The following is a 20216-nucleotide window of genomic DNA, read 5'->3' as shown; positions in this document are numbered from 1 at the left end:
AGTTGGAAAACTACATCCTTATATATCAAAGGAGTAGGTTCAGTAAGACACCTTTTTGGCCCCAAAATATAACAGTTTTACAAAGTTATTAAAATGTATACTTTTAGTTAAAATGTATACTTTTAGTTATTTATTGGACAGTAGACTGCTTCTGCTTCATAAATATGGGCTGTTTTTGACAATACGATGTACATTTATTGAGTATTAGCACCATTAAGTCATGCTAAGTTACTGAAATTTTCACAATTCTAGCATTTTGGTTAAATTTTAGACAGTTTCCATGTAAAACGAAAGTAGCCACATTCGTGTTCACCCAAAATATTTAAATGTAAGTTGTATTTAATGATAATACATAACATATATAAAGGTTGAGGATGAACACGGCCACTTTCATTTTTGACAAAAACCATTTTAAAAGTGACATTTGTCAGCATATTTAGTAGATTTTTTTCATATTTGAGTTTGAATCGGAGAATTTTTAATTACTAAATTAGTTAAAATCTTTCACATAAATTAATTGAATCAAATAAAATAGACACTTAAGTATTTAAAAAGAGTCAGATGAACCTGAATTTTGAGGCCAAAATCGGTCCTTACCGGACCTACTCCTTTTGATGATAAAACAAAAATATGAAAGGTTGACTGTGGAACATTAACTTTTTTCATATTTTAAACACAATTGTTAACATGTTCAAGAGGGAAATAACCTCAGTTTCGTGCGTACAAATAACTTTTCTCGAAAAACTTTGTCAGGAACTCTCATAATTGTATTCAATGAAAATCCTCAATTTTATTTGTTCTATAAGTAGTTCTTCCAAGTTCACCCATAAACACCGTACGAATATTGTACTTGGTTTTGTGAATAGTTTGCACATTCAACATATCATAATTTTTGCAAATCTCTAAAATGTTTTTATTTTCTTTTTTATTAAGATCTTGTCGAATTTTACATTGATTCGATACCGTTACTTCATCTTTCTTCCCCTAGATATAAAGATATAAACTTTGATTGAATTTACTGTCTCACGCTTAACATGCTTAAAGCAGCGGACAAAGTGTCAATTATAAACAAACAAACTTTAAATGCAACCTTATGTATTTACATGGTTATACCAACAAAACCTACAATAACTTTATCCTAATTCATTGACATTTTATAAAAATATTCATATCGAGAGACATTTAAAAAAAACCTGCTTCATTATGTAGCTTAACAAAGAAGAAACAGGTGGTATTTTTAAACAATGCAAACAAAATGTTCCTATGATCTTATCTGTCACATACATTATATTTGACATAATCAACCAATTCTGATGTACAGAAAAAACTTAAGCCTTCTTATGATTCATAATTTCTATTGAAATTCAGAAATAATCGCATTTCTTATTATTGAATTATGAATGGAATATATACATCATGTTTCTTGAAGGAGGACAGCTTGGACTCTCTACACATTGCACATGTATTGTTCTTTCTTCGAAAAAGCATTCCATCAAGATGAACAAAGTTACAAAAAGCCAGCAACGATTTTGTTATTTCCATTTAAATAAAGAAACAATTTGAACACAAACAAATGTTGAAATATTCTTCTCCCTATTTTTTGTTTTGAAAGAACTTAACCACAGGTATAAAACGTGACTGATTTAAAACAACAGTACATATTTTTGTGTAAAAATAAGAAATATGGGGTTATCTAAACACAGCCGACAGAGTGTTGTTATCTTAATCTGTATCCCTGTGGTCTAACATTTTAATGAAAATCATAAACCGTCATTGTTTTTTTTTTATACTTTTTGTACATCGTTATGTGATGTTTTGTGTAAGATTAGAGGGAAATCAGAACATGAGTGGTATAAATTATTTATCTTTTTTCAATACACACGTAAAAGAGGGACAAAAGATACCAGAGGGATAGTCAAACTCAGAAATAAAAAATAAACATACATGCGTTGAAGTATCCTTATCCATGAGTATTTTGACCTAATAAGAATAACAAACTATTATTATGTTCATACAAAGTGAACAAAATTTTTTCACTTATCCAAAAAGTAAACACGAGTGCTATATATCAATAGCCTGTCGTGATTTGTATTAAGATCAATCTTAATTGCACCTTGATCGACCCAACCAAAGCATTTGGGATTTTTTTTTTGAATAGAGTTAACATTTGATAAACAGTCAGTCATCTAGTTGCATCAAAATGCATGTGAAATCTAAAAGGGTACGTATGTCAAAATTTAATATTCCATCTTTGTTTTAATGATACCAAACCATATTTAGCATGCCACTATTCTTATATTATGTAATTTGTTCATCAGGGGAAAACATGAAAAATAAAGAAACTTACTTTGACAATGCGTAAAAAGTAACACATTTATTTTTTTCTAATATATGATTGCGATCTAGATGATAACATAATCGGGTAAAGGAGTTTTCGAAAACGTTTATCGTATGCGTTGTGCTTAAAAAGTGTTTTAATAAGGTTTTTCCACTATTTTGTAGAAAGAACTGTTGTATTTGTTCTGAATATTTTTCTTTTCAACAAATTTCAAAACTTGTTTTGTGGTTTCCAAAGATGTCGCTTAAATTGTTTGCCAAGCTGTTGAACAGTTATTCCGCTTTTGAAACTGACCCTGTATAGTTGAAGACTTTTTATTGTAAGAGTTATCTCCCCAAACTCTGTTTTCCTTTTGGTAAGATCTCCTCCGTCATCGTAAAAGAAAGCGACATGTGTTTTTTACTAAATGGTTTATTAAATTCTTAGAATACTTTGTCAAGGAGTAGGTCCATTAAGACACCTTTTTGGCTTCAAAATATAGCAGTTTTTCAAAATTGTTATTTTTTATTTGTTTACTGGACAAAGAATGCTACAAACATAAGGGTTCTTTTTGACAGTACAATGCACATATATCGGGAACTAGCACCATTAAGTCATGCTAAATTACTGAAATCTTCACAATTCTAGCAATTTAGTTAAATTTTAGACGGTTTCCGTGTAAAACGAAAGTGGTCGCATTCGTGTTCATCCTAAATGTTGAAATGTAAGTTGTATTTGATTTTTAATTCATAACATATATAAAGGTTCAGGATGAACACGGATGCAGCCACTTTCATTTTTGACATGTTCTAAATTTTGACTTTTCATTGTTCCTTGATCTCCTTCAAAACCGGAAAAAAGCGACAAATGTATAGTACTAAATTGCTCGTTTTATCTAAAGATTAACCGAATTAGTTCGTAGACTCTATATGACAGGTGTTTCTCCTTTTGAATTTGATATAAGTGATATGTCAATGTATCACACGAATTTAACGTAAAACAGACTTGAGGTCCTAGGTTCATAAGAATAAATAAATTCAAGGACAAGGACAAGGTCAAAGCTCAAGGTCATGTTCTAAATTTTTACATTTTATTGTAACAAATGTACAAGATCGCCTCCGTAACCGTGAAAGAAAGCAACACATTTAGTTTAATTGATTACTTCTTCAACTTGGTACATTATTAGGCCATGGGTCTTTTGAGATACTGAAAGTGAACATATGACCTTGAAAAATATCAACACAACTTGAGTAAATCGGACGTAGTCATTTTTGTATTTATTTCATGGAAAAGAACCCAGAAACTATACGTTTTTTTTAAATATGCATACATAAACCGATCATTTGAGACCGCAAGTGACCTTCAATACACCTGAAGTTTCTAATATCTCCATTATTACAGTGAAAAGTATACAGAAACCATATATCTTTTGGATCAGTGTTATTAAAGCTATCATGTGAGACCAGAAGTGACATTTTTAAAACCGGACGTTGAAACTTGTCTCCCTTATTTCAGGAAAAATATAAAGAAAAAAATATTTATTGAATCAGTATGAAGAAACGTATGATTGGACGCCAATAGTAAATTTGAGTAAACGAGAAGTAACTAAATCTTCAATTGTTTTCTGTACAGTCGATTTTTATTTATATATGTATCCGATCGGTCCACGGATATAATTATTAGTTATCTCCAAAGTTTGTAATTATTGCAGTTTCCGTAAAACAATAACCAACCATTGGTGCAACAATCTTCAAGTAAGCAGCCTCATGATAGAAAACACATGTTTCAGTGAATGTGAAATCTCAAAAATACTGCACTCCGAGAAAAATGAAAAGTCCCTAATCAAATTAGTTTAAAGATGATGTATTATATATATTATGTATATGTAGTAGCTGCTGGATTTTCATTGTTTATTACTAGATGCAGATCGTAATACAATGAACCGATTTTATTTTTCCATCATTTAAAACTACATTGCACGAATATTGATAAATATTTGTACTGTCCAATTTTTACTGCACTCATAACTCGTGCATTATATGTTCTGTCATAACAGTATTCATGGAACATGGATAAAAAACACATTTATATATAATCCCTACTTTACACGGTGTGTATATTGAAACTTTTGACTGTTAAATCCTAAAAAAAAGGCGACAGAGACAAGAAAATGTACAAACAAGAGAAGCATTATATAAGTACAGACAAATAAGGATTATTCCAAAAACAAAAAAAATCCAATTCTTTTTATAATTTTCGTTTCTGTTTGGTACAATTGTTATCAAAGGTACAATGCTTATTCGGGATGGGCTTTGCTCATTGTTTAAGGCCGTACGGTGACCTATAGTTGTTAATGTATGTGTCATTTTGGTCTCTTGTGGACAGTTGTCTCATTGGCAATCATACCACATCTTCTTTTTCATAATTAAAATTTGATACAAGAGTCGCGCGTTTCGTCTACATAACACTCATTAAAAGTTAAGTTAAATACAGCAAAGGTACTCTATGCCTGGGATAGGAAAATCATAAGTATTTCGAACAGAAAGCATCCTTTTGTCAACAGGACATTTATAACAATTACCATATAATTGATATCCCTGTCAACACCAAAGTGTTCACTACTGGGTTGGTGATACCCCTAGGGACGAAACGTCCCCCAGCAGTGACATCGAATCAGTGTTGTTAATAGTTATCAAAGATACCAGGCTTATAATTTGATACATCGGACGCACGTGTCGTCTGCATCAGACTCATCAGTGACGTTTTAATCAAAATAGTTTTAAAGTCAAACACGTTCAAGGTTGAAGATCATTAAGGACTTAAAATTCCATGGATATCAAAACATAGCGCCAAATACGGCTAAGATCATCTATGTCTGGGATAGGAACAATATTAGTATTTCGAAAACATCATACTTTTGTTAACAGGTAATTTATAAAAATTAATATATATTTGATATTCATCTCAACACCGAAGTGCTGACTTCTAGGCTGGTGCTCCAGTATACAAAAAATATTCTTTTTAATCTTTTTTTCATGATTAAGTTATAATTGATATTTTTTTCCTTTTATTCCTAAACCAATTTATCATTGGTTTATTGTTATTGAAAATGAATTACACTTACTTTATCAAAAGCAGCACAGCAATCCGACAAATGGCAAACTTGATGTTATTTCTGTTCAGTTCGTTCACATGTAAAGCAAATGAATAAATCGTACAAGGTTCTCGGAACTCACAAGTTTTGTTAACTTTATTTTAAACAAAAACTGGTCATAAAATATAAAATGCGTTTTAAGAAAGAACTTTAAAACCCTTTAAATATATTTCTTTAAGTGTCTATTTGACATTATATGACTGAATAGATCCATAATAATACTAGTCATTTGTTTATGTAACACCTGTTGAAAGACACTCATCATGTATTTGTATCTCTATCAAATATCACAACGACTATTTCAACCGATTATGTGCTACAATTTCAGATACTAATGTTGACAGATAAAAATCAATGTCAGAGACAATCATCAGAAAAGGAGTTGTATTCAGTTTAACTTTATGCCATTATTGCCGAATACCAACTTTCCCCTTTCAAGATGATTATATATGCCATGTAAAACGGTGTTGTTCGCTAACAGAAAAAAAAAATCATTTATAACGCAGACGTAGTATAGGACATAATGTTACTTAGTATTTATTTATCACTGGCTTCTAAATATTTTCTTTGAGCATTCTTTGGTGACAGTTTTTTTTGAAAAAAATACTATAAGTAAACTCACCATAGAAGCCAGGATAAAATTTATTATTATGCCAGACACGCTGTTCGTCTACAAAAGACTCATCAGGACGTTCGAATATAAACAAGTTAAAAAGACAAAAAAAAAGAACGAAGTTGAATAGCATTGAGGACCAAAATTCCGAAAAGTTTTGCCAAATACAGCTAAGGTAATCTATTCCTGAGGTAGTTAACTTTTGTTAACAACTAATTTATAAATATGACCATATCAATGATAATTTATGTCAGTATAGAAATGCATGGCAGTAATCAAGTCTTATATCTTTTGTTTTTAACTTACATCTGATCCATACCGCTGATCTGATTTATAAAATACTAGTATATGTTTGTAAGTAGCAAATAAAAAGAAAATGATTGATGATTAACCAGGGTTTTTGTAAATGTCCCATGTCAAACATTGCATGTTGTAAAGGCCGTTGACTAGTTTATAAATACGACTGTAATCTTGCCTTATGAACTTTAATCTATGCTACAAAAATGTGACATTTGAACTGAGTGTGAATCCGCTGGATGGGAGATGCATTGATAGGGGAAAAATAAAATATGCTTACTGTGTCGACTAACCAGGATTCGATTTTTTTGAGTCCATATTATTTCCGCATTGTGTGTTTGTTTTCGTTATTGATTTATGAGATTTTCTTTATCTTTTTTCATAACTTGTTGCAATTTATATTTTTAAATGAATTACTTTCATACGTTTAGGCTTTCGTACTTGATAAATGATTATCATTATTTTAATATATATTGCAAACAAATTGTATTGATTTGCTTTCTTTTAACTCTTGACTGTAAACCTTTTCTTAAGACACTTTTATCAAACATGAGAAATTATTCATTATTAAACCTACTTTTTCAACTGAATTGTGTATTTTGTTTTTATGTTGTACTGTAACAATACTGTCCAAGGTTAGAGGAGGTTTTGTACATCGCTAACATGTTAAACTTCGACACATTTTGTATATGTATGTCCCTGTCCCAAGCCAGGAGTCTGTAATTCTGTGGTTGACGTTGGTTCCTGTGATATATATTTGTTTTTATGTCATTTTTGTACATTGATAAGGCCGTTAGTTTTCTTGTTTGAATTGTTATACATTTGTCATTTCGGGGAGTTTTACAGCTATGTATGTGCTTTGCTCATTAATGAAGTCTATATGGTGACTTATAGTTGTTAATTTCTGTTTCATTTTGTCATGAGTGACTCATTGAAAATCATACCACATCTTCGTTTTTATATTTAATATAGTATTAAAAAATCTAAAATGTACTTGAAACTAAGAGAAACGAATCCGTAATTTCTTTGTGCTGTTAAAAAGATATGTTTTGTCAATTATGACTTTTCAATCAAAAGAACAGTTTCGAAAGAAAAAAAAATGTCTTTGTACTTTTTGTTAAAACCTACTGTCAGAGGGATAAATTATGATTAACTGCATCACAACAGAACGAGATACTGAATAATAAAGTATAGTTCATAACCATTTTTTGGTGAAAAATTTCTCTACGATAAAATATTTAAATACCAAAGAATAAAATATTTAAGTACGAAAGAATAAAATATTTAAATACCAAAGAATAAAATATTTAAAAACCAAAGAGTGAAATATTTAAATACCAAAGAATAAATATTTAAATACCAACGAAGTCAAAAAGGAATGTAGACTGATGAAGCCTATACAATAAAAACACATCACCGTGATCATAATCAAACAATTTTTGATTCGTAAATTACATCAATTTGCAACTGTGGAAAGATTCGATATTATGATTACCCAGGCATACATATATTGTAATGTGTCAATATAATTATCTCGTCTTGATTTCAATACATAAATTTGTAGTTTTGAAGGTGATTGTTGTATTTATGAACCTTTCAATTGCTTACAATGTATCTAAAATTGTTTCTTCTGTGTTTTAAAAATAAGCTTGATAAGATCACGATAAGTGTACACTTTGAAAGTTTTATAGTTAGATTTTTATGAGAAGCGAACAGAGTTCCGAAATCTTAGCATAACTTGAGATCGAATGTTCGCTTTTGTATGTTTCCTTATAACAAAGATTTCAGAAATGGATTAATATATATATGTCAAGAGCAAAATAGTGTCATACTGGAATCATTCAGGGAACATTGTTCGTTTGCTATTAGCGGCTGTCTAAATACATCTCAACTGATTGAATTACCCCAAAAATGTACAAAATTTATTTTGCAAAGAGTTTCAATTTATATTTCAGGCTCATGTCTTGTCACCTAAACAGCACACTTCAGTAGGTGCTTGCAACCAATATATCCTCTTAATAAAGGATACAACCGAATCTTAAAAGTCTGCTTCACATCTTTTCCTGGATATAAACTTATTAAGACGACTTCAAATTTATATTTGTATTGAAAAATCTGATGATTTTTGAGTAAGAAGGAATGATGTTGCATAAACATAGGTTCTACGGTCAACATGACGTATTGAATTGGTTGATCGACACGTTTTGTCTTTGTCTAAGCTAATTAGCGACCTGTTTGTACAGTTTGAGATTTTTATATACAAGAATAGTCATCTTACCTGTAACTTTGCCGATTGTGACATTTTAACTGAGTAAGGATTTGCATATCGAGTTATGCATGCTTAGTATAAGGCTCTCAGTACTCGATTATTACTGTGTTGTAGTGGTAGTACGTGCGATCTCGCGATACCCTCAATTGTTTGTTTGCTGCATTCATTTGACTTCTTTATTGATTGATCAGATTTAAACATTGTACATGTTGTAAACTATTCAATTTTTCAATGTCTGCTTATAACCTCATCCATTTATACCAAGCATTGTCACACAAAAGGTTGAATTGTGTACAGAAATGACAGACAGAAAAAAACGGCAGCAAAGTAGGGTGTCAGTTTTGCTCTTAGGGGTGTGAAAATCTGCAGTCTAATACTGTCATAATATGGATGTTCAATTCATTACATCGTAAAACAAGAGGCTCTCGAGAGCCTGAGCCGCTCACCTATTTTTCAGAGGAGAAGATTTTTAAATGTAAGCAAACTTGATGAACTAACTATGTAAAATGGTCTTTAAAGGGCAATTACTCCTTAAGAGGTCAATTGAAAATTTTGGTCAAATAAACTGTATTGTAGATTTGACTTTGTTGAACATTATTGCTGTTTACAGTTAATACCTATCTATAATAATATTCAACATTTCCTGAAAATTAACAATTTAGTAGCAGCAACCCAATAATGGTTTGTTCGATTCGTCTGGAAATTAGAGGGCTGAAAAATCTTGACCAATTGAACAATTTACCCCTTGTCAGATATGCCCTAGAGGCTTTCGTTTTTGAGATATAAGCCAATTCGACCTCCATGTTCTATGTTTAGCCATGGTGGCCATGTTTATCAATGGATCAACATTTTGGATACACTTTATAAACTGGATACCCAAAGGAACATTGAGATAAGTTTCAAGGCTTTTGGCCAAGTAGTTTGAGAGAAGAAGATTTTTAAAATAGTTTACGACAGACGACGACGAACGACGACAGACGACGACGGACGTCAACTGATGGCGCAAATCACATGAGACACTTTGGGCCACGGTGAGCTAAAAAGGTTCAAATGATATCTGAACCTTAACAAAAACATTAATAGTAACAATTGCCTGTATAACTGGTATTACAACATGTTTTCTTATAATCATAAAGGCAAAACTTCTCATATGGGGTTGAGGGTAGATACATGTAAACATCAAATAAAATTTTGCATTCCACCAGACTAGGGGAAGAAAAAATATTCAATCACTCATAATTGGCTGTAGTCTGAATCATACGGCAATAATTTATTTGATTGAAATTGATTTTTCATATTAAAACGTTTTATAGGTTAAGTTTCATCGGTCACCATTAAAAACCTTTGACATGTATCATATCCCTTTACTGTAACAAGTCATGTACATGTATCCCATACAAACTTATTTTTCAGGGGTAATCCAATAGTCCATATACATTTTGTGCGGCATTTATCAAAATATTATCTATACGAGGTTATTAGATATTTGACATTAAAAAATAGAAATAATGTATAGCAAACAAATGCTTTGCATTGATAGTCATTTGGTATCACAATATTAAAAAAAAACTCAAAAGAATCCCTGCTGGAAACATTTTGTACATATAAATTGATATATGACGTATAACTTTTTTGTTTAAACAATTGGTTAAATATAATTTCTCTAATTCTATGGAAATTTATCCCTTTCTGAACCCATTGTATAAAAAAATTAAATCAACGTGTGGTTGCTGGTGATCTCAAAAGATTATTGGATGATTTTAAGGGTCATGACCTTTTTAGCTAACTAAATGAATCAAAATATGATAACAGGTGTTAATGAAATTGACAACTTCGTGCAATGTGAAAGGCACTCGAAGGGGATTTTCGGTTAACAAAAAAGAAAATGTCTTTTTAATCATTAGAGAAACAGATTCTTACATAGTTACTCGTGAATTATCGGATTTATCCAATCTCGATAGTTAAATTATAAATTTTAAAGTCCTCGCCGAGGCGGCTCGGACTTTAAAATTGATAATTTAACTATCTCGATTGGATAAATCCGATAATCCACTGGTATCAATGTAAGAATCTATATATATACTCATCTATCAAACATTATCAGGTTCTAAAGAATAAAAATAAAATTGAGAATGGAAATGGGGAATGTGTCAAAGAGACAACAACCCGACCAAATAAAAAACAACAGTAGAAGGTCACCAACAGGTCTTCAATGTAGCGAGAAATTCCCGCACCCGGAGGCGTCCTTCAGCTGGCCCCTAAACAAATATATACTAGTTCAGTGATAATGAACGCCATACTAATTTCCAAATTGTACACAAGAAACTAATATAAAAATAATACAAGACTAACAAAGGCCAGAGGCTCCTGACTTGGGACAGGCGCAAAAATGCGGCGGGGTTAAACATGTTTGTGAGATCTCAACCCTCCCCTATACCTCTAACCAATGTAGAAAAATAAACGCATAACAATACGCACATTAAAATTCAGTTCAAGAGAAGTCCGAGTCTGATGTCAGAAGATGTAACCAAAGAAAATAAACAAAATGACAACAATACATAAATAACAACAGACTACTAGCAGTTAACTGACATGCCAGCTCCAGACTTCAATTAAACTGACTGAAAGATTATGATTTCATCATATGAACATCAGGCACAATCCTTCCCGTTAGGGGTTTAGTATCATACCATCATAACATATATGAGAAGAACATAACCCGTGTCATGCCAACAACTGTTTTTAGAATAAATGTCTTTAGTTCCGACGCAAAGACCTTATCAGTGACTCAATATTAACGCCAAAATATGCAATCTTTAATGACTTGACAACAGTATCGTAATTATATCCCTTCTTAATCAGTCTATTTAAAGGTTTTGTAAGTTTCTGAGGTGAATACTGACACTTTTGTGCTTTATAAAGAATATTTCCATAAAAAAATAGATGTGAAATACCTGAACGTATAAAAAGTCTGCATGTTGAGCTATATTTACGAATGATGTCTTTATACCGATGATAAAATTTAGTAAAAGTTTTGACTAGTTTGTGATATCGAAAACCCTGGTGTAATAATTTTTCAGTAATACATAAATTTCTCTCGTTAAAATCTAAAACAGTGTTACAAACACGAGCGAATCGTACAAGTTGAGATATATAAACACCGTAAGATGGTGACAAGGGAAAGTCACCATCTTAAAACGGATAATTAACGATAGGAAATGAAAAATCATCCCTTTTATCATAAATTTTAGTATTCAGCTTTCCGTTAGTGCTATAGATATCAAGATCGAGGAAAGGGCAGTGGTCATTATTAGTATTAGCTTTATTTAAAGTAAGTTCAGCAGGATAAATTTCATTAATATACATACTGAAGTCGTCATTATTGAGAGCCAAAATATCATCCAAATATCTAAAAGTATTATTAAATTTGTTTATCAGATGTTGTTTTGATGGGTCTTTGCTTAAAAAACACATTTACGGTTTTAACTATTAATTTCATTATATATCATAATTTTAAAAATTTAAAAAGTGAAATAACCAAATTACCCAACTCAGAATGGAAAGTCTATAATCAACAGTTCAAACAGATCAAACACTTGAATAACATATTTATGACTTGGTACATTAAAACTATGCTTCTACAATTAATTTCATTTTCAATATCTTTAATATAATACATGCAGTTTGTCGTCGATGAGATGTGTTACTACAATCTATAAATATTTGACATTCCATTCATGGTTATTTTCCAAGTTGTGGAAGTATGACATAATGATCCAGTGACGATACGTTTATTACTGAATAACAAAATAATATTGATAAATAATCTTTGTCAAACATAACATTTGTCACCTCAATGTGGTGAAGATATTTTTATACTCGAGGTTATCACCTTGACGCCTAATATATGTCCTTGTTGTGGATAATTCTAATTCATATATTATACAACCCTAAAAACTGTCCTACATTAAAAACCACACTGGTCAAATCGATCAATTAACTCATCTTACCTGCTTTAACACATAGTCTGTTGTTTTCTCCATCATAACACTAAACATTAGAATTATTGTGTGTGTTGATGCCACTTTAAATTTTGTTTAAACTAGGCAAAAAGAAATCGACACATTACTTATTATCAAAATATATTTTTACGAAATCCACTAAATACACACAAAGTTAACACTCAAAAACGAAACAAATCATAATTACCAATACATTACAAAATTATATGCTTGATATCACATACTTTATAAGACATAACAAAATTTTGAAAACAAATGAATTAAAAAAAAACCAAACATACGCAAATCACCACAACCCGTCAAACAAATCCAGGTACATGCTTTACATATAGGTTTATCAGTAATAAAATAATTGTATACAACTTATGGTACACGTTGTGTTTTCTTTTCTTCCTTCTTTGTTATCATTTATCGAACAGCTTCGTATTCTACAGAAGAATTGCATAAACGATTATAATCTCATTACGCATTGTTACTTTTATCATTATAGTTATTGATATTGTAACCATTAACATTGTATACCATTTTTCTGAAAATATAACATGTATAAGTTGATTTTTGAGCATTACTCTAAAACATAGTATTTACATTACTTTCAGCAACATTTACCTGTTTTGACGAAACGAGTATGCTCCCGAAAACGAGGTCCAAAACAATAAAGTTTTAACGATACTCACCAAAGGGGAAATCATAGACAGTCAGAGTTTGTTTTATAATGGTTTACATATATCATTATTACAAATTGTGACTTGAGTGGAGAGCTGTCTCATTGGCACTCATACCACATCTTCCTATATCCATTTGTTTTATATTTATTTTTGGAATTCAACCAAAAATAAATATTTTTTTCCCTCTACTTTATATTAATTTTGTAAGGTTAAGTGTGCAAACATTTCAACAAAATTTCGTTAAGAGATCTTATATCTTACATGTGACTGAAACTTTGAAACTCAAGAAGAGTGTATAGTTTTTGCTTACCTATTTGTTCACGGAAGTATCTACTTCAGCGATGCATTTGGTGTGTTCTCTATTTTAGGATCAGAAGACGAAATTTAACAACGACTAATACTATGTACTTATTGACCTTGGTGATACAGATATTCCTAAATGGTCAACCAAATCAAAATGATTACCGTAAAACTTTTAAAGGAACGAATGTTTCTATACCAGTGAAACCTTTAAGTAAACAGGTTCCTGTTCCTATCGACGTCTGTTTATTGTTAAAACTTTATTGTGTCCTATAGATGTATTTTAGTTATTTTATTTTAAATTACGTCCACCTCACATGTCACATGGAATTATAAATCCCTCATTAGTGGGAAGGTACAGTTGTTAATTGATCGTTGATGTCAATTTTTACATAAAAAGTATATTAGGCAGACAAAAGTATATCTATGATAAACGGAATTTTTAATTAGATTAATATTCGTAACACAATTTTAACATGTTTAAGTAATCAGTGGAAGGAAAATCAACTGTATATTAAAAGAAAAATGTAAAGAATTTTGCTTTTTTCTCTCCATTTAACAATATTTTTAACCGGTACGTACATGTAAAGCGGAAGTCACCTTTTCGAACAAACTATGTAGTTTTAATTATTTCGTTATGTAGTTGACAACTATTGAAAATAACTCTCATATGTGACAACACGATTTTCCATTTTACTAAATCTGGTCGCTTTTCTTGTCTCATTTTAAACATCACCAAATGAAAGATATTGGAAGACCTGCATTATTTTTAATCATAAACATTACAATGAGTATGGCGTAGTTAAGGTACTGTCTATCCATATGCAGTTTTTAATTTACGTTTTATTTCCCCCTGCATCATTCGCTTTACTTCTACTCATTGTTTTATTGATGATATTTGTATTGCAAGATACTGTTTTATGTGTTATTGCTTTTTTATTTTTTAGCCTTGATTTCTTTTTAATTTCTGTGCGATTCCGGTAAACATGAATGGGTGTTTATATTTGAAAATGAAACATTTGGTCACGAAAAGGGATAGAAGAATTTGCTAAACATGGACTGCTGATTTAATAGTAGAGTCAAACAGGATCAATCATTTCACCGAATATGCTGCAGACATTGATTTTATTGGTGTACCTTGGCGCATTTTATCAGTACTGATCCTTCATTGGCATTTAATTTCATTTCAGTTTATTAATACGTTTGTGTCGATTGATTTTGTTTCCCTGAATAAATTTGATCAAACTATGTATACAAAACACAACATTGAAAATCAAAGTCTGGGCAACACGAACCCCAACATTCATGTACTTGGGTTCTATTGTATGATCCGAAAGGGTAAACATATCCTGTTCTACACACCCGTCCTGTTGCGCATGATAGTACACATCTGCTATTTATCCTAATTTGGTTGTTAACATTTGAGGATTTTTGTCACGGCAATTTCAAATCATTATAACTCATGTAATATCAAAACAAACTGACAGTCTAAATTTTCATGCTTATTCTATTTATATTTTTTTGGCAATGTCATTTTTAGCCATGGCGTTGTCAGTTTGTTTTAGATTTATGAGTTTGACTGTCCCTCTGGTATCTTTCGTCCCTCTTTTGGTAATTTAATAGCACTTTGGTTTTGCCTTGTAAATGACATTGATGCGTAGTTCATCATCATAAATGATAGCAATATCTTACTTTATAATTGCGTATATACAGGCTGTCTTTCTTTTTTCGTCTTGTGTCTGAACTGTGCCTTAATCTGTAGTAATAATTTGTTGAATTTCATCCAATTTATTTCAATAAACAAACATATTTGTAATTTGCTTATATTTGTAACATTATATAAACATGTTTGCTTTTAGGTATTGACAAGTGTAAATCGACTAAGTATATCATATTTGGTTTGTACATAAATCATTTAAAATATTCCTGGATGTATTAAATGCTTCGAAAATTATAAAGAAAGAAAAACATGCATTTCAAGTTCTTAAATCAAAATCATGTTATTGTGTTACATTTGAGCACATTCATAACAAAACTACATGTATTGTTCCGAAAAGTGTGTGTTTTGTAGCAAAAAGTAGTATAACGCGTCAATACTTGCAAAGAAATGTTATTTGTTTTCCAAACTGAATTTAAGGATAATATGATTTGTGATTTAGAACCGAAACGACAATGCTTATGACAGTTTGATATCAGAAAAAAGTCGAAATGGATAAAAACATTTCCCATAGAAAATCTCATAGATCTTTTTCACTCTTACGTTTTACTATATTGCTGAAAGAGGATTTTGAAAAAAGTTCACCTGACTATAAACTTAGCAATATCAGAGTTTCTCGATATTTTTTTCTAACATAAATATATTTTAGTCCTCCAGGGAAGTGATTTTGACCGCTAGCTAAACAACGTATACTTGTGAACTTTATTATTGTTTTCTCTATAAATGGAGTCATATCTTTGATCCTGTTATTAAGAGAAACCAAAAAGACTGGTAAAACAATTAAGTATTTATCAAAAATGACGCATTTTGCTATATTTACCAATATTGAACTGAACGCAAACTTACAGATCTACAGTTAGGTGCAGACCAAGCATTACATGTAGACGGGCCGAAAAAGTTAACGCGGCGTTTACTCGCGTGCACTTCATGTAAACGCCGCGTTAACTGTGCGTTAACTCCGAAATTGCAGTAGACATTACAAGTAATTCGAAGAGACAATCATAAATGGGGAACGAAACAACGTAAACCATGATGTTTATATCCCATCATATAAAAATATTCTCCTAATGTCTCGAATAACCTTTCTTTCCGTATCGATATTTGCACATGTAACTTTTGGAAGGAAAATATAGAAAATCTGCCAATCAGTAAAGTTGATGGACTTAATGAAAGTGATTTTGTGTAATTTAATATTTCTAATTAAAAGAGTGTTTGAATTGTTCTGGTTTGAAACACGTATACGTAAAATATTAAGACTAAAGGTCGTTTTTATGAAATAAATGTGTAAATGAGCTTGAAGATTATTTCTAAATTTACCCAATCAGTTAACGCGAAAAAGGAAACGTGTGTTTACTTTCAAGTGCACGTAAAAATTCATTTGTAAAATCTGTTCTAAACGCCCGTTTACTTTTAAGTGCACGTAAAAATAAATTTGAAGAATTCTGAAGTAAACGCCCGTTTACTACTAACTAAACGGTCACATAGTAAACGTCCGTTTACTAGGGTAGACATTAGAAATTTCCATTTCGACCACGTTAACGTAATTATAGTAAACGTGCGTTTACTAGCAAACGGGATATTTGAAGTTAACTAACGAAATATATGCACGCGGCGTTAACTTGCGTTTTCTTTATGTAATGCTTGGTCTGCACCTGTATCATTGTTGGGTAGATGTTCAGACGAGTTGTATATATATATATATTTATCATATACTTAGTACAAAATACAGCTATTTTAATTTGTATATCTAATAAAGATTCGTTTCTCCAGCCTGTATCACCTACCCTGTATCGCATACCCCGTATCGCATGGTAAAACCCGTATCGCATACCTTTTTTTTTTTTTTTTTTTTTTTCATAAAGTCAGTTATTTTGTTTTTTTTCGCTTAAGAAAAAATTTCCAAAAAATAGGTCAATTTTTTGAATGACGTCATTGTTTGGTGTGTCACATCACGAACGTCAAGTTTTCGTATTGTATGTGACGTCATGAACATTACGTTTTTACAACATATTTTTTGGCACACTAAATGCAAATACAAAACACGCAAATAAATACAATAATGAACAAAATATTTTAAAAACATCAGATTGTTAGGTAACCCAGGCCTTGAAGGCATAAAACTTTGCTCAGTGCTCGGAGCATAAAAATCATGCTCGAAACATGAAATCCAACAACTTGATTGGTTGATTTTCGAGTCGGAGTACAAAAATCTAGTCGAAAATTTTATGACCGTGAGGCCTGGTGCTTCGGATTAATAATTAAGCAGTTATTTAAAGGCTTTGAAACAAGACAAAAGCAGAACTGAAGGTAACCCAGTGCTATGGATCAGGAAACAGTTCATTTAATATAATACTCTTCTGTTGAAATATATGATAAAGCGTATAATACATGGCAAAATCCGTATCACATGCCGTATCACCCTCGACCAATATCACCCCTCGGGCCTAAAGGCCCTTGGGCTGATATTGATGTCTCGGGATGATACGACATATGATACGGATTTTGCTATGTATTATTCTATATATATATAGCATGCATATATGTATAGTTCTCGTTCTAAACGACCGCGTAATAATACTATTTGTCTTCAACGGATTTTTTAAACAATAGTCCAGATACAATGTATATAAGTAACAAATTGTTAGATTGTGTTTCTTTTTGTATGCGTGTTTGCTTAAACAAAAACAAAAAAATTACAAACCACATATCGTATCTCGTTCATATTATTGTGGTTAATCTTCATGTTTTCTTGCATCATCTTGAACATCTTTGCATGAAACGTAATAACATTCGTATTAAACATATGTAAGAAAGTACACCCACAGAAATACTTTCTTGTTTTCTTATTTATTAAATATGGTGTTGGATTTTTGTATGTTTTTTTGTGAACATAAAATGATATTTTATGGTATTGAAACATGGCATCAACTTATGACGGACCGATGCATTATATTTAAGTGATCTTAGATGTTGTTCGATGTGACAAAATCTGTAGCGGGATTAATTGAAATATATGGATTCTGTGTGTTAAAGGTGACTAATTCATCAGTTCATTAATTGGACGGTCGTTTATGTAACACTGTATGTAAAATTTTCGGTTACAATTATGTTTGTTATAGCGTATCGGTTACATTTTTTCGAATGAACACCGTTTTTCCCCCAGAACAATGGCATCCAAACAATTCGAATGACTCTCATATCACAAGAATATCAGTTGAATCAAATACTGTTGAAATAAGTAATTATAATTTTCGCATACATTTCTTCTTTTATTTAAGATCGTGCTTTAGACATGTTATACATTCATATCGTCCGTTATTCCATTGACGTATACCCACATCGTTCATTGTGCATCTTTTTATCTTTAAAAAAAAAATGAAAAAATAAAAAAAATATCAAGGTTGTCTAATTCTTGTATGTTTCATTTCGTCTATTGGATTTATTCTAGACGCTTATGAAATAAATCCAATACAATTCTCGACAACATATGTACATATTATGTCGAATTATTTAATCTATAAACTGTTATCATTATATCCAAGTATTTCTGTAAGAATAAAAGCTATAACATCCTCAATTAAAAAATTAAACGTAAAACTACACCAAATAGCACGTAAGAGAACTGCAAACAAAACAGTTATTTTATAATAAGATTTAAAATCAAGCCACACATTACAATGTCTTCTTTCTAAAATACCAAACAACGTTTGAATATCGAGTGAATAATAACAGTTACCTCATCATTTCTTGTCTGCTGGTCTTCCATTAGATTTTGAAGTTTCTACGTAAGAGACATAAAAAGTGGTATAATTTCTTGTTATTGCGATGATAAACTTTTAATTGTATTAATATAGTTTAAAATATCACTATTTGGTACAACTAAACATAGAAGGGTTTTTTTGACCTTAGGAAGTAGATTAACAAAAATATGTTTGAATTATATTTATGTAACGTTTTATAATATGCCATTTGATCAGACATCTTGATATTTTGTTTTGTATATTAGTATTTCTAATGAATAAATATATAGGGAATCGAAGCTCTAATAAACTAAAGTCAACATGTACCAAGATATCCCTCAAAACTTATAAATAGAGGATACTTTACATTGCCATGGCACAAATTGTAAATCGTAAATCGGTGAAACGACGAACAAGTCTATAAAGTACTGTATATGAAAATCAAGACTGAGCAACCTGAACCCAACGATACTCAAGCACTGAACTCATACTCTCTGGAAGGGTAAGCAGTGAAAATTGATGAACCAGGGTATGTGAAAAAACGTCACCAGAAGTACCAAGACCTTGTTGATAAATATTCCGTATCAACTGCACAAATAATGTATGATGGTCTTGATGTATAGATTCGGCGCACTGACGTTGTTTATAATCTTAACAACGTGTAATATTATTCTTTTATTTGTCCTTATTCCATTATTAATTGTACTTTTACTGTTTTGACCGTTTTCTGTAAAGCTTATACATGTACATCCTGTCAATATTATTGTATTATCTTTCAATTTTGCTAGTGTGTTTTGTATGTGCGACTTTTGTGTTTCTCTGGTTCATATGACGTAACTCTGTACTTTTTGCCATTTAATTAGAGACTTTTCGTTTTGAATTTTCCTTGGAGTACAGTATTTTTGTGATTAAACTTTTTTTTCGAACAAGTGCTTCAAACGTATCAAATGTCTTTTCCATAAAAAACAATAAAAACAATATGAGAATTAATTTACAGCTAACATTTAGTGATTTCACTTTTTTTTTCGAACAAATGCTTCAAACGTATGAAATGTCTTTTCAATAAAAAACAATAAACAATTTAAGAATTAATTTACAGCTAACATTTATCAATGATTG

At 30.9% G+C, this 20216-nt stretch overlaps 1 long non-coding RNA gene across 1 annotated transcript; it reads right to left on the bottom strand.

Annotated features, from left to right (window-relative positions):
- Positions 1-15332: 15332 nt before the first annotated feature.
- On the bottom strand, positions 15333-19142 carry LOC134681813 (uncharacterized). Its single transcript, XR_010100701.1, has 3 exons — positions 19094-19142; positions 18059-18124; positions 15333-15396 (listed from the first exon to the last, which is right to left on the bottom strand). It is a non-coding gene; the product is annotated as an uncharacterized LOC134681813 (long non-coding RNA).
- Between the last annotated feature and the right edge of the window lie 1074 nt (positions 19143-20216).

This window comes from Mytilus trossulus, chromosome 8 (genome assembly GCF_036588685.1).
Source record: "Mytilus trossulus isolate FHL-02 chromosome 8, PNRI_Mtr1.1.1.hap1, whole genome shotgun sequence".
In the NCBI taxonomy this organism is placed as follows: Eukaryota; Metazoa; Mollusca; class Bivalvia; order Mytilida; family Mytilidae; genus Mytilus; species Mytilus trossulus.
This window is presented reverse-complemented; position numbering and strand designations above follow the sequence as displayed.